The 27,874-nt window shown below is 45.7% G+C and overlaps 21 non-coding genes across 21 annotated transcripts; all 21 read left to right on the top strand.

The window, feature by feature from the left end:
- The first annotated feature begins 7,116 nt into the window (after positions 1-7,116).
- trnar-acg (transfer RNA arginine (anticodon ACG)) lies at positions 7,117-7,189 on the top strand. The gene has a single exon. It is a non-coding gene; the product is annotated as a tRNA-Arg (tRNA).
- Positions 7,190-7,965: 776 nt separating this feature from the next.
- trnah-gug (transfer RNA histidin (anticodon GUG)) lies at positions 7,966-8,037 on the top strand. The gene has a single exon. It is a non-coding gene; the product is annotated as a tRNA-His (tRNA).
- A 690-nt stretch (positions 8,038-8,727) lies between these two features.
- On the top strand, positions 8,728-8,800 carry trnar-acg (transfer RNA arginine (anticodon ACG)). Its single transcript has one exon. It is a non-coding gene; the product is annotated as a tRNA-Arg (tRNA).
- Positions 8,801-9,563: 763 nt separating this feature from the next.
- On the top strand, positions 9,564-9,635 carry trnah-gug (transfer RNA histidin (anticodon GUG)). Its single transcript has one exon. It is a non-coding gene; the product is annotated as a tRNA-His (tRNA).
- A 690-nt stretch (positions 9,636-10,325) lies between these two features.
- trnar-acg (transfer RNA arginine (anticodon ACG)) lies at positions 10,326-10,398 on the top strand. Its single transcript has one exon. It is a non-coding gene; the product is annotated as a tRNA-Arg (tRNA).
- A 1,783-nt stretch (positions 10,399-12,181) lies between these two features.
- On the top strand, positions 12,182-12,253 carry trnah-gug (transfer RNA histidin (anticodon GUG)). Its single transcript has one exon. It is a non-coding gene; the product is annotated as a tRNA-His (tRNA).
- A 690-nt stretch (positions 12,254-12,943) lies between these two features.
- trnar-acg (transfer RNA arginine (anticodon ACG)) lies at positions 12,944-13,016 on the top strand. Its single transcript has one exon. It is a non-coding gene; the product is annotated as a tRNA-Arg (tRNA).
- A 763-nt stretch (positions 13,017-13,779) lies between these two features.
- trnah-gug (transfer RNA histidin (anticodon GUG)) lies at positions 13,780-13,851 on the top strand. Its single transcript has one exon. It is a non-coding gene; the product is annotated as a tRNA-His (tRNA).
- A 690-nt stretch (positions 13,852-14,541) lies between these two features.
- On the top strand, positions 14,542-14,614 carry trnar-acg (transfer RNA arginine (anticodon ACG)). The gene has a single exon. It is a non-coding gene; the product is annotated as a tRNA-Arg (tRNA).
- Positions 14,615-14,881: 267 nt separating this feature from the next.
- On the top strand, positions 14,882-14,954 carry trnar-acg (transfer RNA arginine (anticodon ACG)). Its single transcript has one exon. It is a non-coding gene; the product is annotated as a tRNA-Arg (tRNA).
- Positions 14,955-15,329: 375 nt separating this feature from the next.
- trnah-gug (transfer RNA histidin (anticodon GUG)) lies at positions 15,330-15,401 on the top strand. The gene has a single exon. It is a non-coding gene; the product is annotated as a tRNA-His (tRNA).
- Positions 15,402-17,057: 1,656 nt separating this feature from the next.
- trnar-acg (transfer RNA arginine (anticodon ACG)) lies at positions 17,058-17,130 on the top strand. The gene has a single exon. It is a non-coding gene; the product is annotated as a tRNA-Arg (tRNA).
- Positions 17,131-17,893: 763 nt separating this feature from the next.
- Positions 17,894-17,965, top strand: trnah-gug (transfer RNA histidin (anticodon GUG)). The gene has a single exon. It is a non-coding gene; the product is annotated as a tRNA-His (tRNA).
- A 689-nt stretch (positions 17,966-18,654) lies between these two features.
- trnar-acg (transfer RNA arginine (anticodon ACG)) lies at positions 18,655-18,727 on the top strand. Its single transcript has one exon. It is a non-coding gene; the product is annotated as a tRNA-Arg (tRNA).
- A 763-nt stretch (positions 18,728-19,490) lies between these two features.
- Positions 19,491-19,562, top strand: trnah-gug (transfer RNA histidin (anticodon GUG)). The gene has a single exon. It is a non-coding gene; the product is annotated as a tRNA-His (tRNA).
- Positions 19,563-21,218: 1,656 nt separating this feature from the next.
- trnar-acg (transfer RNA arginine (anticodon ACG)) lies at positions 21,219-21,291 on the top strand. The gene has a single exon. It is a non-coding gene; the product is annotated as a tRNA-Arg (tRNA).
- Positions 21,292-22,805: 1,514 nt separating this feature from the next.
- On the top strand, positions 22,806-22,878 carry trnar-acg (transfer RNA arginine (anticodon ACG)). The gene has a single exon. It is a non-coding gene; the product is annotated as a tRNA-Arg (tRNA).
- Positions 22,879-25,358: 2,480 nt separating this feature from the next.
- On the top strand, positions 25,359-25,431 carry trnar-acg (transfer RNA arginine (anticodon ACG)). The gene has a single exon. It is a non-coding gene; the product is annotated as a tRNA-Arg (tRNA).
- Positions 25,432-26,194: 763 nt separating this feature from the next.
- On the top strand, positions 26,195-26,266 carry trnah-gug (transfer RNA histidin (anticodon GUG)). Its single transcript has one exon. It is a non-coding gene; the product is annotated as a tRNA-His (tRNA).
- Positions 26,267-26,956: 690 nt separating this feature from the next.
- Positions 26,957-27,029, top strand: trnar-acg (transfer RNA arginine (anticodon ACG)). The gene has a single exon. It is a non-coding gene; the product is annotated as a tRNA-Arg (tRNA).
- A 763-nt stretch (positions 27,030-27,792) lies between these two features.
- On the top strand, positions 27,793-27,864 carry trnah-gug (transfer RNA histidin (anticodon GUG)). The gene has a single exon. It is a non-coding gene; the product is annotated as a tRNA-His (tRNA).
- The last annotated feature ends 10 nt before the right edge of the window (positions 27,865-27,874 follow it).

Raw genomic sequence — 27,874 nt, 5'->3', positions numbered from 1 at the left:
TTTATCAGAACTTCGATATAATTTTTGGAAAAGTACCTTTGGAATTTTAGTCGTAACAATATTTCTAGTAAAAATAAACAATGAGGCCGTAAATCTGTCTTTAACTTTTAGCCAAGACAATGTGTTGTGCATCCAGTTTACATTAGTTCTGAGTGGACAACGATGCACAAATCGAGCTGCTCTATTTTGGACAGTTTGTAAAGTCTTTATATGTGTTGTAGCAGCACATGACCAAATCTCAGAGCAGTAATCTAAGTGCGACAGCACAAGTGTCTTTATTACATCTGCTGTCATGTTGAGAGGCAGCATCTGAGAACATCTTCTTACCATTGAGAGACTTTGACCCATTCTGCATAGTACTTTATCAATATGTTCTGACCATGATAGTTTATCATCAATCTCAACACCAAGAAGTTTTGTCACCTGTACCTGTTCAACACTAATGTTTTTGACAACCAGATTTAGTTTGGGTTCTGTTGACAGCTTATGTTTGGTTCCAAAGACAATACTTTTTCTTGTCAACATTTAAGACTAGTTTGTTAATCATAACCCAATCAGAAACAGATTTTAACTCTTCCATCAAAACATTTTGAATTTCTTCGACTGTAGCTTGTGATGAATAAATGGTTGAGTCATCTGCGTACATGGCTATTTTTGCTTTTTTTAACACCAATGGCAGGTCATTCGTATATATAGAAAACAGGAGTGGTCCTAGGCAGCTTCCCTGTGGTATACAACAGTGAACATTTTTCCAATCCGATAAGCTCCCATTAAAAAATACAGCTTGCCTTCTGTTTTCAAGATAACTCTTGAAAACAGTGTTATAGGTCATTGTCCTACTGGAAGACCCATGACCTCTGAGGGAGGCCCAGCTTTCTCACACTGGGCCCTACATTATGCTGCAAAATGTTTTGGTAGTCTTTAGACTTCATAATGTCATGCACACAGTCAAGCAGTCCAGTGCTAGAGGCAGCAAAACAACCCCAAAACATCAGGGAACCTTCGCCGTGTTTGACTGTGGGGACTGTGTTCTTTTCTTTGAAGGCCTTGTTTTTTTCCTGTAAACTCTATGTTGATGCCTTTTCCCAGAAAGCTCTACTTTTGTCTCATCTGACCAGAGAACATTCTTCCAAAACGTTTTTGGCTTTCTTAGGTAAGTTTTGGCAAACTCCAGCCTGGCTTTTTTATGCCTCTGGGTCAGAAGTGGGGTCTTCCTGGGTATCATACCATAGAGTCACTGTTCATTCAGACGCCGACGGATTGTACAGGTTGACACTGTTGTACCCTTGGACTGCAGGACAACTTGAACTTGTTTGGATGTTAGTCGAGTTTCTTTATCCACCATCCGCACAATCTTTTGTTGAAATCTCTCGTCAATTTTTCTTTTCCATCCACATCTAGGGAGGTTAGTCACAATTGACTTCACACTTATTGATGATACTGCGCACGGTAGATACAGGAACATTCAGGTCTTTGGAGATGGATTTGTATCATTGAGATTGCTCATGCTTCCTCACAATTTTGCTTCTCAAGTCGTCAGACAGTTCTTTGGTCATCTTTCTTTTCTCCATGCTCAATGTGGTACACACAAGGACAAAGGGCAGAGGTTGAGTCAACTTTAATCCATTTTGACTGGCTGCAAGTGTAATTTATTTATTGCCACCACCTGTTATGTGCCACAGGTAAGAAACAGGTGCTGTTAATTACACAAATTAGAGAAACATCAAATGATTTTTCAAAAGGTGCCAATACTTTTGTCCGGGCCTTTTTTTGGAGTTTTGTGTAAAATGGCCGTAGGCAGTTGGCCAAAGAATGGTCTAAAATTCCAGCAGAGCATTGCAAGAAACTCATTGATGGATACCGGAAGCGGTTGTTCGCAGTTATTTTGTCTAAAGGTTGTGCTGACAAGTATTAGGCTGAGGGTGCCAATACTTTTGTCCGACCCATTTTTGCAGTTTTGTGTAAAATGATAATGATTTGATTTTTTTTCCCATTCTCTTTTGTGTTTTCTCATTGCAAGCAAAATAAATGAAGATATTACTACCAAAGCTGTCGCGTTCTGCTGCTTGTCAGAATTTGTTTTTGTTGCAGAGCCGGCTGTGGGGGCGTGCCGATGTCGCACCTGCAGCTAATCGCTGCTCGTCAGCTATAGTATATAAACGCAGGCTATCCGGGAGAAGAACACCGAGATATTTCCCTTGCTGGTCGCCATTAACACGTACTGCTTTCGAGTCGCTTTGTCTTTGCCTTCTAGTTCGTCGGACGTCTTAGTTTTGTGATCCTCTACCTTGTGCAGTGGCCTATACTACGAACTGAGTTCAACCTCCCGAGAAGTAATCCAGTTTACCAGCGGGTAACCAGAGTGGACAAAACCTGGTTGTCTAGTTTGTGGTCAGTCGGTGCTACGACGCTGATTATGAGGTTGATTAGTCGAACCTGTGTCAACCCAGTCAGAGTTACTGCGCGTTCACATAAAAGGGGGCGGAGACCAGAGTCAAACACTACTTGTGACGATGGCACGGGCACCTTACTTCACGGAGGAGGAATGCGCGATGATCATGCAGAGTTATGAGGAATTAAAATTCACTCTCACCGTGAAATTGAACACCGTTTCAGCGAGTAGAGCGCGACGGGTCTGTTGACAGCGAATTTACAGATCATGTGATTTGTGAATGCGTCAATATGCCAGTTTACTTATGTCCATGCAAAGAAAGCCTGCTGTCAGGACAATAAAATGAGATTTGGTACGTTAACAGTAAGAAATAATTTATCGCGCATCACCACATGAAGCAGGATAATTGTATGTTTAGTCCCATTGACTGTATGAATACGTATGTCCTTTTTTTTTTTTCCTTAGTTTGGGCCTAAAAAATCAAGCCCGACCCGACCCGAGCCCGATCAATTAACTTGATTTGCAGGCCCGAGCCCGACCCAACCCCCCCCCTCCAAAATTTTATGTTATCTTTGTGAGGACTCAGGAGAAGAAGGAAATGCGGGGATGCCATGCGTTGTTGCGTGAATTAAAGCCCGTCTTTTGTAACGAATTTTCACAGTTAAACAAGACTGTAAGATGAGTATTCAATAAACATTTATATCTTTTATATTTGTGCGTCTGTCCTATCAGTGGATTTGACATTTAATTTAATCTCTTCGAGTTGGCAGAAAAAAACGCAAGTTTTCACAATGTTTAAATAGTCTACATATTTCTATGATTATTATTAACTCATTTACACAACAAAATAACGCTGGAAAAGTCCGTTAAATATATTTCTTGTATATGAGAGCAAAGCTCCGCATTCGTTTACATTCAGCAATTTCAACGATCAATTTGAAGCGTTTCCATACCCCACTTCGAATCGCACGGCATACAGTGTTCTTACGCAGATATTCAGCATCACCATTGGAATGCATATATTGTCCCTGGTGAAAGAGCGCACGGAGAGGCACACAATCTGCCCGTTTGTGAGGGCCTGACTTCGGCGGGTTACATTATAGTGACGTCCGCCTCGATCAGTTGGCACAGGTAAAGAATTCCCTCAGCTGAAAATCTACATCTTTCATGGAGAAAATCTTCCGGGTATGCCAGCGGATTCTGGCGGTCTCCAAAAACCCGTGCACTCCGAAGAGAGCCCCTCACAATCCGCGCGCCAATGTCGTATGGGTCGTGCAGGTACGCTGTCATTGTCAGGAGGACACTTCCGCGGAGGAGTGCTGTTTAATTATAGCGTGGTTAATTAGAATTCTGGGGTTAAGCAAGATCTAACTCTGAGACGACCAGGTTTGGCGTGTGTTGCCATGGCAACACTTCTCGGTTCCAACATATCCACCTTTCGTAGTCTTGCTTAGCTGCGAACTTAGGTCGCACGTGATGAAGTTACTCTCGAAGTTACCCTGCTAAGCCAGAAAACTGGCTTCGTAGTATAGAGCCTACCCACCAACGTCATAAAACCACGTGCTCGCTGTATGGTTCCGCCCACTTGTCCGTCATTTTGACTCTGTATTAGCATTGTTTTCAATTGATGGCGGAATTTAAAATGCATTTCATGAAAGACCCGGTGCTTTCTGATGCCGCAAACTCACTGGATCTGTTGCATAAAAGGCGTTATGAGGAAAAGCTTCGTTCTATACAGTCGCCAGATCCATATTTGATGCCCAAATCGATGTTTTTCGACCCACTGTCTTCGCCCTGTCTGCCTGACATCTGCTACGCTGATATTTACAATTATCTTGTCCACACAAAATCAGCCTATTCCCACGAAAATTTGAAAAACTTCAAGAGCTTGGAGGCTTATAAATACTTCGTTGCTGGTTGGGTGAAACAGGTCCTCGTTTGGCAGGAATCTATCTTGTGCTTGGAAAGGTGAGTTACGAAATTTTCAATTCAAAATCTTTTGTTATTGCTAACATCCACTGTCAAGTCTAATGTATTTCATGTCGTTTGTCAATGGAGTTAAGGCTTTTAATGTTTATATGGTTTAGCAATAGCACTCTCACGACATACATACGTGTATGTTGTCGGCGATTAGCCTAGCAATGATCTTAATTGTGGTTATTTGTCAGCCTCGTAGACGAGGCCAGTTTCTTTCACTTGGTACCAGCTAAATATTATTCAAAAAAATAACGATGGTGGAAGAAAGGGAAGTCACAAACATCTTGAATTTGAAACTATGTCGTACTACGTCGTATGTTGTCGGCGATTAGCCTCGCAATGATCTTAATTGTGGTTATTTGTCAGCTCCGTAGACGAGGCCAGTTTCTTTCACTTGGTACCAGCTAAATATTATTCAAAAAATAACGATGGTGGAAGAAAGGGAAGTCACAAACATCTTGAATTTGAAACTATGTCGTACTACGTTGTATGTTGTCGGCGATTAGCCTCGCAATGATCTTAATTGTGGTTATTTGTCAGCCCAAAACCCCCTAAGTATATCTTAAATGCATCTTACCGGATATAAAATGACTACTACATAGTCTGTGGTGATTTTTTTGGTGCCCAGTTTTCACGTCGAATTGCAGCCGTCCATTTCGCTCTCCTCTTTGGATCCCTCGGAATACAGTAAAACTTCAAGTCTCTCCTTCCATCTTCTCTGTTAGTGCAACCAACAGCCACACACGCCTTCACCATTTTGATTATTAATGTTAAGGAGCAGAAAAACACGCCGTAAATAGGAGAAATGTACGTAGCCGTAACAGGTTAACACTATGTTTTGACGGACAAGTGGGCGGTACCATTCAGGAGAGCGGAGCTGTGACGTCACGTGGGTAGGGTCTATAGGCCACAGGTATTGAGTGTATTTTTGTTTGTCTTTTTGGCTCTCTGCCCTCTGCTCGGTTTTCGCGTTTTTGATCCCCGTCAACCCATTTGTCACGGACCCCTTTTGTTATTCCCTTTTTACCGCGTTCGCGTGTTTTGTTTTATTTGTGATTAATAAATCCCCGAACGCTTCCCCTCTGTTGTCTGTTTTTGGGTTCAATCTTGTTCTCCGCATCCGCAGATCACAACAAAAGCATTTGTAATTGCAATCATTTTCTGAGAGAAATTGAGCATTATCTGACAGAATTGCAGGGGTGCCAATACTTTTGGCCAGCACTGTAACATGGATTTTTTTTTTTTTAATACCGTATTGGCCCAAATATAAAACGGCCCTGATTATAAGACGACCCCCTCATTTTCAAGACTCAAGTTTGAAAAAAGACTTTGAACACCAAATTCATTTTTATACAGAAAATAATTATAGTACATCTGAAACAAATGATTATAACAATATATTTGAGAGAAAAAGCATGTTATTTTGCTTCATTTAAATCTTAATATCTGAACATTTAAATATGTAAAATAAAGTGCAATCACATTCGTAAATGAATGGCTTCTGCTTTTTAAAATGTAAATAAACCAATATATTGTGATAAAACAACAAAATTGAAATAACTGCATTAACCTTCAAAGTGAGGTCTCACTGTATCTAGTCTTGAAACAAATCTGAGTAAGGGAAAACATTGCACTAAAATAATGCAAACTGGTTAAACCTGAGAGTAGCTGAGATCTGTCGTGACAGAACATTACTCCTCAAGTTCAGCATTCGCTAATGATATCTGGCGCCATCTAGCGTCGTGAATGGGTATAAAGTCTAGACCCAGGATATAAGACGACTCACACGTTTTCAGTCTTATTTCAATGTAAAAAACAACTATGTTTTTCTATATTATATATTCGGGCCAATATGTTATATAGCGTGGGATGCAAAGGTTTGGCATCCCCTGGTCAAAATTCATTATAATGTGTAAATTTAAAATGTGGATATTGTTGTTTATCCTAATTGTTGTTGTGGTGGCCCGCCCCCACCCCAACAACAATTAGGATAAACAACTGACTGATAGGGGGGATTGCTCTGGAAAACAACAGTGCTCAAACCTTCCCATTAATTTCTCAACATTTGGGCAAAAATAAATGAATAAATAATGCCATACGCTGATGGGAGCAATAAAAGCAGAACCTCGAAATAGAACATCGATGTTTCTCGGGCAGGAGATTCCTATGCACTGCACACAACGGACCAGCGTGCACCGATTACATAGAAATAGAGCCATGATCGTATGTGATTAGTACTCTGCGTTGTGGCAAAGGAACCTCATTTCAAACCCGGGTTATGACACCTCAGGATACCCCTATATTTTGAGAAGATTTGAACAGATTTGCCTTTGTTGATTCCACTCTTTTTGAGTGTGGAACAAATCAGGAGATTCTAGGTTTGACTCCTGACTTTCCTTTGCTGGTTCAACTATTTTCAAGTGCGGCAAAAATGGACCTGTTGCTCATGATTAAGTTTCGTGGCGCAATCCTTTCGAGTTTGTCAGCTGTTTTGCTTGTCGTAGCTTGGCTTTTGCCAACATTTTGGACAGACATTCCGATAATAGACAGTCCAGTTGAGCGACATCAAAAAGTGCCATGATCGTATAGTTGTTAGTACTCTGCGTTGTGGCCGCAGGAACCCCATTTCAAACCTGGGTCACAGCACCTGGGGATTCCCCTTTCTTTTGAGAAGATGCTAACAGATTTGCCTTTGTTGGTTCCTCTCTTTTCAAGTCTGGAATACATGGATCCAACCACCATGACGAGGGCTAGTGGCGCAATGGATAACGCGCCTGACTACGGATCAGGAGATTCTAGGTTCGACTCCTGGCTAGCTCGTCTGCTGTTTTGCCTGTAGTCACTTGGCTTTCGCCAGCACCGTCGGGCACACATTCCAGTCCCTGACAGCCAAATTGATTGAGCGAAGACGGTGCGGTCTTCGTATAGTGGTTGGTCCTCGAAGTTGTGGCCGCAGTAGCACCATTTTCAAACCCGGCTCACGGCACCTGGGGATTCCCCTACCTTTCGAGAAGATTCTAACTGACTTCCCTTTGCTGTGTCAAATACTTTCAAGTGTGGCACAAATGGACCCGTTGCTCATGATTAAGGCTCGTGGCGCAATCCTTTCGAGCTTGTCAGCTGTTTTGCTTATAGTAGCTTGGCTTTTGCCAACACCTTGGACAGACATTTCGATAACAGACAGTCCAGTTAACTGAAAGCAAAAAGTGCCGTGATCGTATAGTGGTTAGTACCTTTGGACACCAGCACCTTTGGACACTCATTCCAGTCTGTGACAGCCCAATTGACTGATAGAAAACAGTGCTGTGATCATATTGTGTTTAGTACTCTGTGTTTTGGCTGCTCAAATTCTGCTTCAAATCCGAGTCAATGCACTTCAAGATTTCCCTGCCTTTTGAGAAGACTCTAACTGACTTCCTTTTGCTGGTTCAACTATTTTCAAATGTGGCACAAATGGACCCGTTGCTTATGATTTAGGCTCGTGGCGCAATCCTTTCGAGCTTGTCAGCTGTTTTGCTTGTCATAGCTTGGCTTTTGCCAACACCTTGGACAGACATTCCGATAACAGACAGTCCAGTTAACTGAAAACGAAAAGTGCCGTGATCGTATAGTGGTTAGTACTCTGCGTTGTGGCCGCAGGAACCCTGGTTCAAACCCGGGTCACGGCACCTGTTTTTTCTCCTACCTTTTGAGAAGATTCTGAGTGACTTCCCATTGCTTGTTCAACCATTTTCAAGTGTAGCACACATAGACCCATCGCTCATGAATAGGGCTAGTGGCCCAATTCTGGCTAATTTGTCAACAGTTTTGCCTGTAGGCGCTTGGCTGTCGGCAGCGCCTTTGGGCACTGATTCCAGTCCTTGACAGCCCAGTCGACTGATAGATAACAGTCCTGTGATCTTATTGTGGTCCGTAATCTGTATTTTGGCTGCTCAAAATCTGGTTCAAATCCGAGTCAATGCACTTCAAGATTTCCCTGCCTTTTGAGAAGAGACTAACTGACTTCCCTTTGCTGGTTGAACTATTTTCAAGTGTGGCACAAATGGACCCGTTGCTCTTGTTTACGGCTCGTGGCTCAATCCTTTCGAGCTTGTCAGCTGTTTTGCTTGTCGTAGCTTGGCTTTTGCCAACATTTTGGACAGACATTCCGATAATAGACAGTCCAGTTGACCGACATCAAAAAGTGCCATGATCGTATAGTGGTTAGTACTCTGCGTTGTGGCCGCAGGAACCCCATTTCAAACCTGGGTCACAGCACCTGGGGATTCCCCTTCCTTTTGAGAAGATGCTAACAGATTTGCCTTTGTTGGTTCCTCTCTTTTCAAGTCTGGAATACATGGATCCTTCCACCATGACGAGGGCTAGTGGCACAATGGATAACGCGCCTGACTACGGATCAGGAGATTCTAGGTTCGACTCCTGGCTAGCTCGTCTGCTGCTTTGCCTGTAGTCACTTGGCTTTCGCCAGCACCGTCGGGCACACATTCCAGTCCCTGACAGCCGAAGACGGTGCAGTCTTCGTATAGTGGTTGGTCCTCGAAGTTGTGGCTGCAGGAACACCATTTTCAAACCCGGCTCACGGCACCTGGGGATTCCCCTACCTTTCGAGAAGATTCTAACTGACTTCCCTTTGCTGTGTCAAATACTTTCAAGTGTGGCACAAATGGACCCGTTGCTCATGATTAAGGCTCGTGGCGCAATCCTTTCGAGCTTGTCAGCTGTTTTGCTTATAGTAGCTTGGCTTTTGCCAACACCTTGGACAGACATTCCGATAACAGACAGTCCAGTTAACTGAAAGCAAACAGTGCCGTGATCGTATAGTGGTTAGTACCTTTGGACACCAGCACCTTTGGACACTCATTCCAGTCTGTGACAGCCCAATTGACTGATAGAAAACAGTGCTGTGATCATATTGTGTTAAGTACTCTGTTTTTTGGCTGCTCAAATTCTGCTTCAAATCCGAGTCAATGCACTTCAAGATTTCCCTGCCTTTTGAGAAGACTCTAACTGACTTCCTTTTGCTGGTTCAACTATTTTCAAGTGTGGCACAAATGGACCCGTTGCTTATGATTTAGGCTCGTGGCGCAATCCTTTCGAGCTTGTCAGCTGTTTTGCTTGTCATAGCTTGGCTTTTGCCAACACCTTGGACAGACATTCCGATAACAGACAGTCCAGTTAACTGAAAGCGAAAAGTGCCGTGATTGTATAGTGGTTAGTACTCTGCGTTGTGGCCGCAGGAACCCCGGTTCAAGCCCGGGTCACGGCACCTGTTTTTTCTCCTACCTTTTGAGAAGATTCTGAGTCACTTCCCATTGCTTGTTCAACCATTTTCAAGTGTAGCACACATAGACCCATCGCTCATGAATAGGGCTAGTGGCCCAATTCTGGCTAATTTGTCAACAGTTTTGCCTGTAGGCGCTTGGCTGTCGCCAGCACCTTTGGGCACTGATTCCAGTCCTTGACAGCCCAGTCGACTGATAGATAACAGTCCTATGATCTTATTGTGGTTCGTAATCTGTATTTTGGCTGCTCAAATTCTGGTTCAAATCCGAGTCAATGCACTTCAAGATTTCCCTGCCTTTTGAGAAGAGACTAACTGACTTCCCTTTGCTGGTTGAACAATTTTCAAGTGTGGCACAAATGGACCCGTTGCTCTTGTTTACGGCTCGTGGCTCAATCCTTTCGAGCTTGTCAGCTGTTTTGCTTGTCGTAGCTTGGCTTTTGCCAACATTTTGGACAGACATTCCGATAATAGACAGTCCAGTTGACCGACATCAAAAAGTGCCATGATCGTATAGTGGTTAGTACTCTGCGTTGTGGCCGCAGGAACCCCATTTCAAACCTGGGTCACAGCACCTGGGGATTCCCCTTCCTTTTGAGAAGATGCTAACAGATTTGCCTTTGTTGGTTCCTCTCTTTTCAAGTCTGGAATACATGGATCCTTCCACCCTGACGAGGGCTAGTGGCGCAATGGATAACGCACCTGACTACGGATCAGGAGATTCTAGGTTCGACTCCTGGCTAGCTCGTCTGCTGCTTTGCCTTTAGTCACTTGGCTTTCGCCAGCACCGTCGGGCACACATTCCAGTCCCTGACAGCCAAATTGATTGAGCGCAGACGGTGCGGTCTTCGTATAGTGGTTGGTCCTCGAAGTTGTGGCCGCAGGAACACCATTTTCAAACCCGGGTCACGGCACCTGGGGATTCCCCTACCTTTCGAGAAGATTCTAACTGACTTCCCTTTGCTGTTTCAACTACTTTCAAGTGTGGCACAAATGGACCCGTTGCTCAAGATTGAGGCTCGTGGCGCAATCCTTTCGAGCTTGTCAGCTGTTTTGCTTATAGTACCTTGGCTTTTGCCAACACCTTGGACAGACATTCCGATAACAGACAGTCCAGTTAACTGAAAGCAAACAGTGCCGTGATCGTATAGTGGTTAGTACCTTTGGACACCAGCACCTTTGGACACTCATTCCAGTCTGTGACAGCCCAATTGACTGATAGAAAACAGTGCTGTGATCATATTGTGTTTAGAACTCTGTGTTTTGGCTGCTCAAATTCTGCTTCAAATCCGAGTCAATGCACTTCAAGATTTCCTGCCGTTTGAGAAGACTCTAACTGACTTCCTTTTGTTGGTTCAACTATTTTCAAGTGTGGCACAAATGGACCCGTTGCTTATAATTTAGGCTCGTGGCGCAATCCTTTCGAGCTTGTCAGCTGTTTTGCTTGTCGTAGCTTGGCTTTTGCCAACATTTTGGACAGACATTCCGATAATAGACAGTCCAGTTGACCGACATCAAAAAGTGCCATGATCGTATAGTGGTTAGTACTCTGCGTTGTGGCCGCAGGAACCCCATTTCAAACCTGGGTCACAGCACCTGGGGATTCCCCTTCCTTTTGAGAAGATGCTAACAGATTTGCCTTTGTTGGTTCCTCTCTTTTCAAGTCTGGAATACATGGATCCAACCACCATGACGAGGGCTAGTGGCGCAATGGATAATGCGCCTGACTACGGATCAGGAGATTCTAGGTTCGACTTCTGGCTAGCTCGCCTGCTGTTTTGCCTGTAGTCACTTGGCTTTCGCCAGCACCGTCGGGCACACATTCCAGTCCCTGACAGCCGAAGACGGTGCAGTCTTCGTATAGTGGTTGGTCCTCGAAGTTGTGGCTGCAGGAACACCATTTTCAAACCCGGCTCACGGCACCTGGGGATTCCCCTACCTTTCGAGAAGATTCTAACTGACTTCCCTTTGCTGTTTCAAATACTTTCAAGTGTGTCACAAATGGACCCGTTGCTCATGATTGAGACTCGTGGCGCAATCCTTTAGAGCTTGTCAGCTGTTTTGCTTATAGTAGCTTGGCTTTTGCCAACACCTTGGACAGACATTCCGATAACAGACAGTCCAGTTAACTGAAAGCAAACAGTGCCGTGATCGTATAGTGGTTAGTACCTTTGGACACCAGCACCTTTGGACACTCATTCCAGTCTGTGACAGCCCAATTGACTGATAGAAAACAGTGCTGTGATCATATTGTGTTTAGAACTCTGTGTTTTGGCTGCTCAAATTCTGCTTCAAATCCGAGTCAATGCACTTCAAGATTTCCTGCCTTTTGAGAAGACTCTAACTGACTTCCTTTTGTTGGTTCAACTATTTTCAAGTGTGGCACAAATGGACCCGTTGCTTATGATTTAGGCTCGTGGCGCAATCCTTTCGAGCTTGTCAGCTGTTTTGCTTGTCATAGCTTGGCTTTTGCCAACACCTTGGACAGACATTCCGATAGCAGACAGTCCAGTTAACTGAAAGCGAAAAGTGCCGTGATCGTATAGTGGTTAGTACGCTGCGTTGTGGCCGCAGGAACCCCGGTTCAAGCCCGGGTCACGGCACCTGTTTTTTCTCCTACCTTTTGAGAAGATTCTGAGTGACTTCCCATTGCTTGTTCAACCATTTTCAAGTGTAGCACACATAGACCCATCGCTCATGAATAGGGCTAGTGGCCCAATTCTGGCTAATTTGTCAACAGTTTTGCCTGTAGGCGCTTGGCTGTCGGCAGCGCCTTTGGGCACTGATTCCAGTCCTTGACAGCCCAGTCGACTGATAGATAACAGTCCTGTGATCTTATTGTGGTCCGTAATCTGTATTTTGGCTGCTCAAATTCTGGTTCAAATCCGAGTCAATGCACTTCAAGATTTCCCTGCCTTTTGAGAAGAGACTAACTGACTTCCCTTTGCTGGTTGAACTATTTTCAAGTTTGGCACAAATGGACCCGTTGCTCTTGTTTACGGCTCGTGGCTCAATCCTTTCGAGCTTGTCAGCTGTTTTGCTTGTCGTAGCTTGGCTTTTGCCAACATTTTGGACAGACATTCCGATAATAGACAGTCCAGTTGACCGACATCAAAAAGTGCCATGATCGTATAGTGGTTAGTACTCTGCGTTGTGGCCGCAGGAACCCCATTTCAAACCTGGGTCACAGCACCTGGGGATTCCCCTTCCTTTTGAGAAGATGCTAACAGATTTGCCTTTGTTGGTTCCTCTCTTTTCAAGTCTGGAATACATGGATCCTTCCACCATGACGAGGGCTAGTGGCACAATGGATAACGCGCCTGACTACGGATCAGGAGATTCTAGGTTCGACTCCTGGCTAGCTCGTCTGCTACTTTGCCTGTAGTCACTTGGCTTTCGCCAGCACCGTTGGGCACACATTCCAGTCCCTGACAGCCGAAGACGGTGCAGTCTTCGTATAGTGGTTGGTCCTCGAAGTTGTGGCCGCAGGAACACCATTTTCAAACCCGGCTCACGGCACCTGGGGATTCCCCTACCTTTCGAGAAGATTCTAACTGACTTCCCTTTGCTGTGTCAAATACTTTCAAGTGTGGCACAAATGGACCCGTTGCTCATGATTAAGGCTCGTGGCGCAATCCTTTCGAGCTTGTCAGCTGTTTTGCTTATAGTAGCTTGGCTTTTGCCAACACCTTGGACAGACATTCCGATAACAGACAGTCCAGTTAACTGAAAGCAAACAGTGCCGTGATCGTATAGTGGTTAGTACCTTTGGACACCAGCACCTTTGGACACTCATTCCAGTCTGTGACAGCCCAATTGACTGATAGAAAACAGTGCTGTGATCATATTGTGTTAAGTACTCTGTTTTTTGGCTGCTCAAATTCTGCTTCAAATCCGAGTCAATGCACTTCAAGATTTCCCTGCCTTTTGAGAAGACTCTAACTGACTTCCTTTTGCTGGTTCAACTATTTTCAAGTGTGGCACAAATGGACCCGTTGCTTATGATTTAGGCTCGTGGCGCAATCCTTTCGAGCTTGTCAGCTGTTTTGCTTGTCATAGCTTGGCTTTTGCCAACACCTTGGACAGACATTCCGATAACAGACAGTCCAGTTAACTGAAAGCGAAAAGTGCCGTGATTGTATAGTGGTTAGTACTCTGCGTTGTGGCCGCAGGAACCCCGGTTCAAGCCCGGGTCACGGCACCTGTTTTTTCTCCTACCTTTTGAGAAGATTCTGAGTGACTTCCCATTGCTTGTTCAACCATTTTCAAGTGTAGCACACATAGACCCATCGCTCATGAATAGGGCTAGTGGCCCAATTCTGGCTAATTTGTCAACAGTTTTGCCTGTAGGCGCTTGGCTGTCGCCAGCACCTTTGGGCACTGATTCCAGTCCTTGACAGCCCAGTCGACTGATAGATAACAGTCCTATGATCTTATTGTGGTTCGTAATCTGTATTTTGGCTGCTCAAATTCTGGTTCAAATCCGAGTCAATGCACTTCAAGATTTCCCTGCCTTTTGAGAAGAGACTAACTGACTTCCCTTTGCTGGTTGAACAATTTTCAAGTGTGGCACAAATGGACCCGTTGCTCTTGTTTACGGCTCGTGGCTCAATCCTTTCGAGCTTGTCAGCTGTTTTGCTTGTCGTAGCTTGGCTTTTGCCAACATTTTGGACAGACATTCCGATAATAGACAGTCCAGTTGACCGACATCAAAAAGTGCCATGATCGTATAGTGGTTAGTACTCTGCGTTGTGGCCGCAGGAACCCCATTTCAAACCTGGGTCACAGCACCTGGGGATTCCCCTTCCTTTTGAGAAGATGCTAACAGATTTGCCTTTGTTGGTTCCTCTCTTTTCAAGTCTGGAATACATGGATCCTTCCACCCTGACGAGGGCTAGTGGCGCAATGGATAACGCACCTGACTACGGATCAGGAGATTCTAGGTTCGACTCCTGGCTAGCTCGTCTGCTGCTTTGCCTTTAGTCACTTGGCTTTCGCCAGCACCGTCGGGCACACATTCCAGTCCCTGACAGCCAAATTGATTGAGCGCAGACGGTGCGGTCTTCGTATAGTGGTTGGTCCTCGAAGTTGTGGCCGCAGGAACACCATTTTCAAACCCGGGTCATGGCACCTGGGGATTCCCCTACCTTTCGAGAAGATGCTAACAGATTTGCCTTTGTTGGTTCCTCTCTTTTCAAGTCTGGAATACATGGATCCAACCACCATGACGAGGGCTAGTGGCGCAATGGATAACGCGCCTGACTACGGATCAGGAGATTGTAGGTTCGACTCCTGGCTAGCTCGCCTGCTGTTTTGCCTGTAGTCACTTGGCTTTCGCCAGCACCGTCGGGCACATATTCCAGTCCCTGACAGCCGAAGACGGTGCGGTCTTCGTATAGTGGTTGGTCCTCGAAGTTGTGGCCGCAGGAACACCATTTTCAAACCCGGCTCACGGCACCTGGGGATTCCCCTACCTTTCGAGAAGATTCTAATTGACTTCCCTTTGCTGTGTCAAATACTTTCAAGTGTGGCACAAATGGACACGTTGCTCATGATTAAGGCTCGTGGCGCAATCCTTTCGAGCTTGTCAGCTGTTTTGCTTATAGTAGCTTGGCTTTTGCCAACACCTTGGACAGACATTCCGGTAACAGACAGTCCAGTTAACTGAAAGCGAAAAGTGCCGTGATCGTATAGTGGTTAGTACTCTGCGTTGTGGCCGCAGGAACCCCGGTTCAAACCCGGGTCACGGCACCTGTTTTTTCTCCAACCTTTTGAGAAGATTCTGAGTGACTTCCCATTGCTTGTTCAACCATTTTCAAGTGTAGCACACATAGACCCATCGCTCATGAATAGGGCTAGTGGCCCAATTCTGGCTAATTTGTCAACAGTTTTGCCTGTAGGCGCTTGGCTGTCACCAGCACCTGTGGGCACTGATTCCAGTCCTTGACAGCCCAGTCGACTGACAGATAACAGTCCTATGATCTTATATTGGTTCGTAATCTGTATTTTGGCTGCTCAAATTCTGGTTCAAATCCGAGTCAATGCACTTCAAGATTTCCCTGCCTTTTGAGAAGAGACTAACTGACTTCCCTTTGCTGGTTGAACTATTTTCAAGTGTGGCACAAATGGACCCGTTGCTCTTGTTTACGGCTCGAGGCTCAATCCTTTCGAGCTTGTCAGCTGTTTTGCTTATAGTAGCTTGGCTTTTGCCAACACCTTGGACAGACATTCTGATAACAGACAGTCCAGTTAACTGAAAGCAAACAGTGCCGTGATCGTATAGTGGTTAGTACCTTTGGACACCAGCACCTTTGGACACTCATTCCAGTCTGTGACAGCCCAATTGACTGATAGAAAACAGTGCTGTGATCATATTGTGTTTAGTACTCTGTGTTTTGGCTGCTCAAATTCTGCTTCAAATCCGAGTCAATGTACTTCAAGATTTCCCTGCCTTTTGAGAAGACTCTAACTGACTTCCTTTTGCTGGTTCAACTATTTTCAAGTGTGGCACAAATGGACCCGTTGCTTATGATTTAGGCTCGTGGCGCAATCCTTTCGAGCTTATCAGCTGTTTTGCTTGTCATAGCTTGGCTTTTGCCAACACCTTGGACAGACATTCCGATAACAGACAGTCCAGTTAACTGAAAGCGAAAAGTGCCGTGATCGTATAGTGGTTAGTACTCTGCGCTGTGGCCGCAGGAACCCCGGGTCACGGCACCTGTTTTTTCTACTACCTTTTGAGAAGATTCTGAGTGACTTCCCATTGCTTGTTCAACCATTTTCAAGTGTAGCACATATAGACCCATCGCTCATGAATAGGGCTAGTGGCCCAATTCTGGCTAATTTGTCAACAGTTTTGCTTGTAGGCGCTTGGCTGTCGCCAGCACCTTTGGGCACTGATTCCAGTCCTTGACAGCCCAGTCGACTGATAGATAACAGTCCTATGATCTTATTGTGGTTCGTAATCTGTATTTTGGCTGCTCAAATTCTGGTTCAAATCCGAGTCAATGCACTTCAAGATTTCCCTGCCTTTTGAGAAGAGACTAACTGACTTCCCTTTGCTGGTTGAACTATTTTCAAGTGTGGCACAAATGGACCCGTTGCTCTTGTTTACGGCTCGTGGCTCAATCCTTTCGAGCTTGTCAGCTGTTTTGCTTGTCGTAGCTTGGCTTTTGCCAACATTTTGGACAGACATTCCGATAATAGACAGTCCAGTTGACCGACATCAAAAAGTGCCATGATCGTATAGTGGTTAGTACTCTGCGTTGTGGCCGCAGGAACCCCATTTCAAACCTGGGTCACAGCACCTGGGGATTCCCCTTCCTTTTGAGAAGATGCTAACAGATTTGCCTTTGTTGGTTCCTCTCTTTTCAAGTCTGGAATACATGGATCCTTCCACCATGACGAGGGCTAGTGGCGCAATGGATAACGCGCCTGACTACGGATCAGGAGATTCTAGGTTCGACTCCTGGCTAGCTCGTCTGCTGCTTTGCCTGTAGTCACTTGGCTTTCGCCAGCACCGTTGGGCACACATTCCAGTCCCTGACAGCCGAAGACGGTGCAGTCTTCGTATAGTGGTTGGTCCTCGAAGTTGTGGCTGCAGGAACACCATTTTCAAACCCGGCTCACGGCACCTGGGGATTCCCCTACCTTTCGAGAAGATTCTAACTGACTTCGCTTTGCTGTTTCAAATACTTTCAAGTGTGTCACAAATGGACCCGTTGCTCATGATTGAGACTCGTGGCGCAATCCTTTCGAGCTTGTCAGCTGTTTTGCTTATAGTAGCTTGGCTTTTGCCAACACCTTGGACAGACATTCCGATAACAGACAGTCCAGTTAACTGAAAGCAAACAGTGCCGTGATCGTATAGTGGTTAGTACCTTTGGACACCAGCACCTTTGGACACTCATTCCAGTCTGTGACAGCCCAAATGACTGATAGAAAACAGTGCTGTGATCATATTGTGTTTAGTACTCTGTGTTTTGGCTGCTCAAATTCTGCTTCAAATCCGAGTCAATGCACTTCAAGATTTCCCTGCCTTTTGAGAAGACTCTAACTGACTTCCTTTTGCTGGTTCAACTATTTTCAAGTGTGGCACAAATGGACCCGTTGCTTATGATTTAGGCTCGTGGCGCAATCCTTTCGAGCTTGTCAGCTGTTTTGCTTGTCATAGCTTGGCTTTTGCCAACACCTTGGACAGACATTCCGATAACAGACAGTCCAGTTACCTGAAAGCGAAAAGTGCCGTGATCGTATAGTGGTTAGTACTCTGCGTTGTGGCTGCAGGAACCCCGGTTCAAACCCGGGTCACGGCACCTGTTTTTTCTCCTACCTTTTGAGAAGATTCTGAGTGACTTCCCATTGCTTGTTCAACCATTTTCAAGTGTAGCACACATAGACCCATCGCTCATGAATAGGGCTAGTGGCCCAATTCTGGCTAATTTGTCAACAGTTTTGCCTGTAGGCGCTTGGCTGTCACCAGCCCCTTGTGCACTGATTCCAGTCCTTGACAGCCCAGTCGACTGATAGATAACAGTCCTATGATCTTATTGTGGTTCGTAATCTGTATTTTGGCTGCTCAAATTCTGGTTCAAATCCGAGTCAATGCACTTCAAGATTTCCCTGCCTTTTGAGAAGAGACTAACTGACTTCCCTTTGCTGGTTGAACTATTTTCAAGTGTGGCACAAATGGACCCGTTGCTCTTGTTTACGGCTCGTGGCTCAATCCTTTCGAGCTTGTCAGCTGTTTTGCTTGTCGTAGCTTGGCTTTTGCCAACATTTTGGACAGACATTCCGATAATAGACAGTCCAGTTGACCGACATCAAAAAGTGCCATGATCGTATAGTGGTTAGTACTCTGCGTTGTGGCCGCAGGAACCCCATTTCAAACCTGGGTCACAGCACCTGGGGATTCCCCTTCCTTTTGAGAAGATGCTAACAGATTTGCCTTTGTTGGTTCCTCTCTTTTCAAGTCTGGAATAAATGGATCCAACCACCATGACGAGGGCTAGTGGCGCAATGGATAACGCGCCTGACTACGGATCAGGAGATTCTAGGTTCGACTCCTGGCTAGCTCGCCTGCTGTTTTGCCTGTAGTCACTTGGCTTTCGCCAGCACCGTCGGGTACACATTCCAGTCCCTGACAGCCGAAGACGGTGCGGTCTTCGTATAGTGGTTGGTCCTCGAAGTTGTGGCTGCAGGAACACCATTTTCAAACCCGGCTCACGGCACCTGGGGATTCCCCTACCTTTCGAGAAGATTCTAACTGACTTCCCTTTGCTGTTTCAAATACTTTCAAGTGTGGCACAAATGGACCCGTTGCTCATGATTGAGACTCGTGGCGCAATCCTTTCGAGCTTGTCAGCTGTTTTGCTTATAGTAGCTTGGCTTTTGCCAACACCTTGGACAGACATTCCGATAACAGACAGTCCAGTTAACTGAAAGCAAACAGTGCCGTGATCGTATAGTGGTTAGTACCTTTGGACACCAGCACCTTTGGACACTCATTCCAGTCTGTGACAGCCCAAATGACTGATAGAAAACAGTGCTGTGATCATATTGTGTTTAGTACTCTGTGTTTTGGCTGCTCAAATTCTGCTTCAAATCCAAGTCAATGCACTTCAAGATTTCCCTGCCTTTTGAGAAGACTCTAACTGACTTCCTTTTGCTGGTTCAACTATTTTCAAGTGTGGCACAAATGGACCCGTTGCTTATGATTTAGGCTCGTGGCGCAATCCTTTCGAGCTTGTCAGCTGTTTTGCTTGTCATAGCATGGCTTTTGCCAACACCTTGGACAGACATTCCGATAACAGACAGTCCAGTTACCTGAACGCGAAAAGTGCCGTGATCGTATAGTGGTTAGTACTCTGCGTTGTGGCCGCAGGAACCCCGGTTCAAACCCGGGTCACGGCACCTGTTTTTTCTCCAACCTTTTGAGAAGATTCTGAGTGACTTCCCATTGCTTGTTCAACCATTTTCAAGTGTAGCACACATAGACCCATCGCTCATGAATAGGGCTAGTGGCCCAATTCTGGCTAATTTGTCAACAGTTTTGCCTGTAGGCGCTTGGCTGTCACCAGCACCTTTGGGCACTGATTCCAGTCCTTGACAGCCCAGTCGACTGACAGATAACAGTCCTATGATCTTATATTGGTTCGTAATCTGTATTTTGGCTGCTCAAATTCTGGTTCAAATCCGAGTCAATGCACTTCAAGATTTCCCTGCCTTTTGAGAAGAGACTAACTGACTTCCCTTTGCTGGTTGAACTATTTTCAAGTGTGGCACAAATGGACCCGTTGCTCTTGTTTACGGCTCGAGGCTCAATCCTTTCGAGCTTGTCAGCTGTTTTGCTTATAGTAGCTTGGCTTTTGCCAACACCTTGGACAGACATTCTGATAACAGACAGTCCAGTTAACTGAAAGCAAACAGTGCCGTGATCGTATAGTGGTTAGTACCTTTGGACACCAGCACCTTTGGACACTCATTCCAGTCTGTGACAGCCCAATTGACTGATAGAAAACAGTGCTGTGATCATATTGTGTTTAGTACTCTGTGTTTTGGCTGCTCAAATTCTGCTTCAAATCCGAGTCAATGTACTTCAAGATTTCCCTGCCTTTTGAGAAGACTCTAACTGACTTCCTTTTGCTGGTTCAACTATTTTCAAGTGTGGCACAAATGGACCCGTTGCTTATGATTTAGGCTCGTGGCGCAATCCTTTCGAGCTTATCAGCTGTTTTGCTTGTCATAGCTTGGCTTTTGCCAACACCTTGGACAGACATTCCGATAACAGACAGTCCAGTTAACTGAAAGCGAAAAGTGCCGTGATCGTATAGTGGTTAGTACTCTGCGTTGTGGCCGCAGGAACCCCGGGTCACGGCACCTGTTTTTTCTACTACCTTTTGAGAAGATTCTGAGTGACTTCCCATTGCTTGTTCAACCATTTTCAAGTGTAGCACATATAGACCCATCGCTCATGAATAGGGCTAGTGGCCCAATTCTGGCTAATTTGTCAACAGTTTTGCTTGTAGGCGCTTGGCTGTCGCCAGCACCTTTGGGCACTGATTCCAGTCCTTGACAGCCCAGTCGACTGATAGATAACAGTCCTATGATCTTATTGTGGTTCGTAATCTGTATTTTGGCTGCTCAAATTCTGGTTCAAATCCGAGTCAATGCACTTCAAGATTTCCCTGCCTTTTGAGAAGAGACTAACTGACTTCCCTTTGCTGGTTGAACTATTTTCAAGTGTGGCACAAATGGACCCGTTGCTCTTGTTTACGGCTCGTGGCTCAATCCTTTCGAGCTTGTCAGCTGTTTTGCTTGTCGTAGCTTGGCTTTTGCCAACATTTTGGACAGACATTCCGATAATAGACAGTCCAGTTGACCGACATCAAAAAGTGCCATGATCGTATAGTGGTTAGTACTCTGCGTTGTGGCCGCAGGAACCCCATTTCAAACCTGGGTCACAGCACCTGGGGATTCCCCTTCCTTTTGAGAAGATGCTAACAGATTTGCCTTTGTTGGTTCCTCTCTTTTCAAGTCTGGAATACATGGATCCTTCCACCATGACGAGGGCTAGTGGCGCAATGGATAACGCGCCTGACTACGGATCAGGAGATTCTAGGTTCGACTCCTGGCTAGCTCGTCTGCTGCTTTACCTGTAGTCACTTGGCTTTCGCCAGCACCGTTGGGCACACATTCCAGTCCCTGACAGCCGAAGACGGTGCAGTCTTCGTATAGTGGTTGGTCCTCGAAGTTGTGGCTGCAGGAACACCATTTTCAAACCCGGCTCACGGCACCTGGGGATTCCCCTACCTTTCGAGAAGATTCTAACTGACTTCGCTTTGCTGTTTCAAATACTTTCAAGTGTGTCACAAATGGACCCGTTGCTCATGATTGAGACTCGTGGCGCAATCCTTTCGAGCTTGTCAGCTGTTTTGCTTATAGTAGCTTGGCTTTTGCCAACACCTTGGACAGACATTCCGATAACAGACAGTCCAGTTAACTGAAAGCAAACAGTGCCGTGATCGTATAGTGGTTAGTACCTTTGGACACCAGCACCTTTGGACACTCATTCCAGTCTGTGACAGCCCAAATGACTGATAGAAAACAGTGCTGTGATCATATTGTGTTTAGTACTCTGTGTTTTGGCTGCTCAAATTCTGCTTCAAATCCGAGTCAATGCACTTCAAGATTTCCCTGCCTTTTGAGAAGACTCTAACTGACTTCCTTTTGCTGGTTCAACTATTTTCAAGTGTGGCACAAATGGACCCGTTGCTTATGATTTAGGCTCGTGGCGCAATCCTTTCGAGCTTGTCAGCTGTTTTGCTTGTCATAGCTTGGCTTTTGCCAACACCTTGGACAGACATTCCGATAACAGACAGTCCAGTTACCTGAAAGCGAAAAGTGCCGTGATCGTATAGTGGTTAGTACTCTGCGTTGTGGCCGCAGGAACCCCGGGTCACGGCACCTGTTTTTTCTACTACCTTTTGAGAAGATTCTGAGTGACTTCCCATTGCTTGTTCAACCATTTTCAAGTGTAGCACATATAGACCCATCGCTCATGAATAGGGCTAGTGGCCCAATTCTGGCTAATTTGTCAACAGTTTTGCTTGTAGGCGCTTGGCTGTCGGCAGCGCCTTTGGGCACTGATTCCAGTCCTTGACAGCCCAGTCGACTGATAGATAACAGTCCTATGATCTTATTGTGGTTCGTAATCTGTATTTTGGCTGCTCAAATTCTGGTTCAAATCCGAGTCAATGCACTTCAAGATTTCCCTGCCTTTTGAGAAGAGACTAACTGACTTCCCTTTGCTGGTTGAACTATTTTCAAGTGTGGCACAAATGGACCCGTTGCTCTTGTTTACGGCTCGTGGCTCAATCCTTTCGAGCTTGTCAGCTGTTTTGCTTGTCGTAGCTTGGCTTTTGCCAACATTTTGGACAGACATTCCGATAATAGACAGTCCAGTTGACCGACATCAAAAAGTGCCATGATCGTATAGTGGTTAGTACTCTGCGTTGTGGCCGCAGGAACCCCATTTCAAACCTGGGTCACAGCACCTGGGGATTCCCCTTCCTTTTGAGAAGATGCTAACAGATTTGCCTTTGTTGGTTCCTCTCTTTTCAAGTCTGGAATAAATGGATCCAACCACCATGACGAGGGCTAGTGGCGCAATGGATAACGCGCCTGACTACGGATCAGGAGATTCTAGGTTCGACTCCTGGCTAGCTCGCCTGCTGTTTTGCCTGTAGTCACTTGGCTTTCGCCAGCACCGTCGGGTACACATTCCAGTCCCTGACAGCCGAAGACGGTGCGGTCTTCGTATAGTGGTTGGTCCTCGAAGTTGTGGCTGCAGGAACACCATTTTCAAACCCGGCTCACGGCACCTGGGGATTCCCCTACCTTTCGAGAAGATTCTAACTGACTTCCCTTTGCTGTTTCAAATACTTTCAAGTGTGGCACAAATGGACCCGTTGCTCATGATTGAGACTCGTGGCGCAATCCTTTCGAGCTTGTCAGCTGTTTTGCTTATAGTAGCTTGGCTTTTGCCAACACCTTGGACAGACATTCCGATAACAGACAGTCCAGTTAACTGAAAGCAAACAGTGCCGTGATCGTATAGTGGTTAGTACCTTTGGACACCAGCACCTTTGGACACTCATTCCAGTCTGTGACAGCCCAAATGACTGATAGAAAACAGTGCTGTGATCATATTGTGTTTAGTACTCTGTGTTTTGGCTGCTCAAATTCTGCTTCAAATCCAAGTCAATGCACTTCAAGATTTCCCTGCCTTTTGAGAAGACTCTAACTGACTTCCTTTTGCTGGTTCAACTATTTTCAAGTGTGGCACAAATGGACCCGTTGCTTATGATTTAGGCTCGTGGCGCAATCCTTTCGAGCTTGTCAGCTGTTTTGCTTGTCATAGCATGGCTTTTGCCAACACCTTGGACAGACATTCCGATAACAGACAGTCCAGTTACCTGAACGCGAAAAGTGCCGTGATCGTATAGTGGTTAGTACTCTGCGTTGTGGCCGCAGGAACCCCGGGTCACGGCACCTGTTTTTTCTCCAACCTTTTGAGAAGATTCTGAGTGACTTCCCATTGCTTGTTCAACCATTTTCAAGTGTAGCACACATAGACCCATCGCTCATGAATAGGGCTAGTGGCCCAATTCTGGCTAATTTGTCAACAGTTTTGCCTGTAGGCGCTTGGCTGTCACCAGCACCTTTGGGCACTGATTCCAGTCCTTGACAGCCCAGTCGACTGACAGATAACAGTCCTATGATCTTATATTGGTTCGTAATCTGTATTTTGGCTGCTCAAATTCTGGTTCAAATCCGAGTCAATGCACTTCAAGATTTCCCTGCCTTTTGAGAAGAGACTAACTGACTTCCCTTTGCTGGTTGAACTATTTTCAAGTGTGGCACAAATGGACCCGTTGCTCTTGTTTACGGCTCGAGGCTCAATCCTTTCGAGCTTGTCAGCTGTTTTGCTTATAGTAGCTTGGCTTTTGCCAACACCTTGGACAGACATTCTGATAACAGACAGTCCAGTTAACTGAAAGCAAACAGTGCCGTGATCGTATAGTGGTTAGTACCTTTGGACACCAGCACCTTTGGACACTCATTCCAGTCTGTGACAGCCCAATTGACTGATAGAAAACAGTGCTGTGATCATATTGTGTTTAGTACTCTGTGTTTTGGCTGCTCAAATTCTGCTTCAAATCCGAGTCAATGTACTTCAAGATTTCCCTGCCTTTTGAGAAGACTCTAACTGACTTCCTTTTGCTGGTTCAACTATTTTCAAGTGTGGCACAAATGGACCCGTTGCTTATGATTTAGGCTCGTGGCGCAATCCTTTCGAGCTTATCAGCTGTTTTGCTTGTCATAGCTTGGCTTTTGCCAACACCTTGGACAGACATTCCGATAACAGACAGTCCAGTTAACTGAAAGCGAAAAGTGCCGTGATCGTATAGTGGTTAGTACTCTGCGTTGTGGCCGCAGGAACCCCGGGTCACGGCACCTGTTTTTTCTACTACCTTTTGAGAAGATTCTGAGTGACTTCCCATTGCTTGTTCAACCATTTTCAAGTGTAGCACATATAGACCCATCGCTCATGAATAGGGCTAGTGGCCCAATTCTGGCTAATTTGTCAACAGTTTTGCTTGTAGGCGCTTGGCTGTCGCCAGCACCTTTGGGCACTGATTCCAGTCCTTGACAGCCCAGTCGACTGATAGATAACAGTCCTATGATCTTATTGTGGTTCGTAATCTGTATTTTGGCTGCTCAAATTCTGGTTCAAATCCGAGTCAATGCACTTCAAGATTTCCCTGCCTTTTGAGAAGAGACTAACTGACTTCCCTTTGCTGGTTGAACTATTTTCAAGTGTGGCACAAATGGACCCGTTGCTCTTGTTTACGGCTCGTGGCTCAATCCTTTCGAGCTTGTCAGCTGTTTTGCTTGTCGTAGCTTGGCTTTTGCCAACATTTTGGACAGACATTCCGATAATAGACAGTCCAGTTGACCGACATCAAAAAGTGCCATGATCGTATAGTGGTTAGTACTCTGCGTTGTGGCCGCAGGAACCCCATTTCAAACCTGGGTCACAGCACCTGGGGATTCCCCTTCCTTTTGAGAAGATGCTAACAGATTTGCCTTTGTTGGTTCCTCTCTTTTCAAGTCTGGAATACATGGATCCTTCCACCATGACGAGGGCTAGTGGCGCAATGGATAACGCGCCTGACTACGGATCAGGAGATTCTAGGTTCGACTCCTGGCTAGCTCGTCTGCTGCTTTACCTGTAGTCACTTGGCTTTCGCCAGCACCGTTGGGCACACATTCCAGTCCCTGACAGCCGAAGACGGTGCAGTCTTCGTATAGTGGTTGGTCCTCGAAGTTGTGGCTGCAGGAACACCATTTTCAAACCCGGCTCACGGCACCTGGGGATTCCCCTACCTTTCGAGAAGATTCTAACTGACTTCGCTTTGCTGTTTCAAATACTTTCAAGTGTGTCACAAATGGACCCGTTGCTCATGATTGAGACTCGTGGCGCAATCCTTTCGAGCTTGTCAGCTGTTTTGCTTATAGTAGCTTGGCTTTTGCCAACACCTTGGACAGACATTCCGATAACAGACAGTCCAGTTAACTGAAAGCAAACAGTGCCGTGATCGTATAGTGGTTAGTACCTTTGGACACCAGCACCTTTGGACACTCATTCCAGTCTGTGACAGCCCAAATGACTGATAGAAAACAGTGCTGTGATCATATTGTGTTTAGTACTCTGTGTTTTGGCTGCTCAAATTCTGCTTCAAATCCGAGTCAATGCACTTCAAGATTTCCCTGCCTTTTGAGAAGACTCTAACTGACTTCCTTTTGCTGGTTCAACTATTTTCAAGTGTGGCACAAATGGACCCGTTGCTTATGATTTAGGCTCGTGGCGCAATCCTTTCGAGCTTGTCAGCTGTTTTGCTTGTCATAGCTTGGCTTTTGCCAACACCTTGGACAGACATTCCGATAACAGACAGTCCAGTTACCTGAAAGCGAAAAGTGCCGTGATCGTATAGTGGTTAGTACTCTGCGTTGTGGCTGCAGGAACCCCGGTTCAAACCCGGGTCACGGCACCTGTTTTTTCTCCTACCTTTTGAGAAGATTCTGAGTGACTTCCCATTGCTTGTTCAACCATTTTCAAGTGTAGCACACATAGACCCATCGCTCATGAATAGGGCTAGTGGCCCAATTCTGGCTAATTTGTCAACAGTTTTGCCTGTAGGCGCTTGGCTGTCACCAGCACCTTTGGGCACTGATTCCAGTCCTTGACAGCCCAGTCGACTGATAGATAACAGTCCTATGATCTTATTGTGGTTCGTAATCTGTATTTTGGCTGCTCAAATTCTGGTTCAAATCCGAGTCAATGCACTTCAAGATTTCCCTGCCTTTTGAGAAGAGACTAACTGACTTCCCTTTGCTGGTTGAACTATTTTCAAGTGTGGCACAAATGGACCCGTTGCTCTTGTTTACGGCTCGTGGCTCAATCCTTTCGAGCTTGTCAGCTGTTTTGCTTGTCGTAGCTTGGCTTTTGCCAACATTTTGGACAGACACTCCGATAATAGACAGTCCAGTTGACCGACATCAAAAAGTGCCATGATCGTATAGTGGTTAGTACTCTGCGTTGTGGCCGCAGGAACCCCATTTCAAACCTGGGTCACAGCACCTGGGGATTCCCCTTCCTTTTGAGAAGATGCTAACAGATTTGCCTTTGTTGGTTCCTCTCTTTTCAAGTCTGGAATAAATGGATCCAACCACCATGACGAGGGCTAGTGGCGCAATGGATAACGCGCCTGACTACGGATCAGGAGATTCTAGGTTCGACTCCTGGCTAGCTCGCCTGCTGTTTTGCCTGTAGTCACTTGGCTTTCGCCAGCACCGTCGGGTACACATTCCAGTCCCTGACAGCCGAAGACGGTGCGGTCTTCGTATAGTGGTTGGTCCTCGAAGTTGTGGCTGCAGGAACACCATTTTCAAACCCGGCTCACGGCACCTGGGGATTCCCCTACCTTTCGAGAAGATTCTAACTGACTTCCCTTTGCTGTTTCAAATACTTTCAAGTGTGGCACAAATGGACCCGTTGCTCATGATTGAGACTCGTGGCGCAATCCTTTCGAGCTTGTCAGCTGTTTTGCTTATAGTAGCTTGGCTTTTGCCAACACCTTGGACAGACATTCCGATAACAGACAGTCCAGTTAACTGAAAGCAAACAGTGCCGTGATCGTATAGTGGTTAGTACCTTTGGACACCAGCACCTTTGGACACTCATTCCAGTCTGTGACAGCCCAAATGACTGATAGAAAACAGTGCTGTGATCATATTGTGTTTAGTACTCTGTGTTTTGGCTGCTCAAATTCTGCTTCAAATCCAAGTCAATGCACTTCAAGATTTCCCTGCCTTTTGAGAAGACTCTAACTGACTTCCTTTTGCTGGTTCAACTATTTTCAAGTGTGGCACAAATGGACCCGTTGCTTATGATTTAGGCTCGTGGCGCAATCCTTTCGAGCTTGTCAGCTGTTTTGCTTGTCATAGCATGGCTTTTGCCAACACCTTGGACAGACATTCCGATAACAGACAGTCCAGTTACCTGAACGCGAAAAGTGCCGTGATCGTATAGTGGTTAGTACTCTGCGTTGTGGCCGCAGGAACCCCGGTTCAAACCCGGGTCACGGCACCTGTTTTTT

This window comes from Corythoichthys intestinalis, chromosome 19, assembly GCF_030265065.1.
Source record: "Corythoichthys intestinalis isolate RoL2023-P3 chromosome 19, ASM3026506v1, whole genome shotgun sequence".
NCBI classification, from domain to species: Eukaryota; Metazoa; Chordata; class Actinopteri; order Syngnathiformes; family Syngnathidae; genus Corythoichthys; species Corythoichthys intestinalis.
This window is presented reverse-complemented; position numbering and strand designations above follow the sequence as displayed.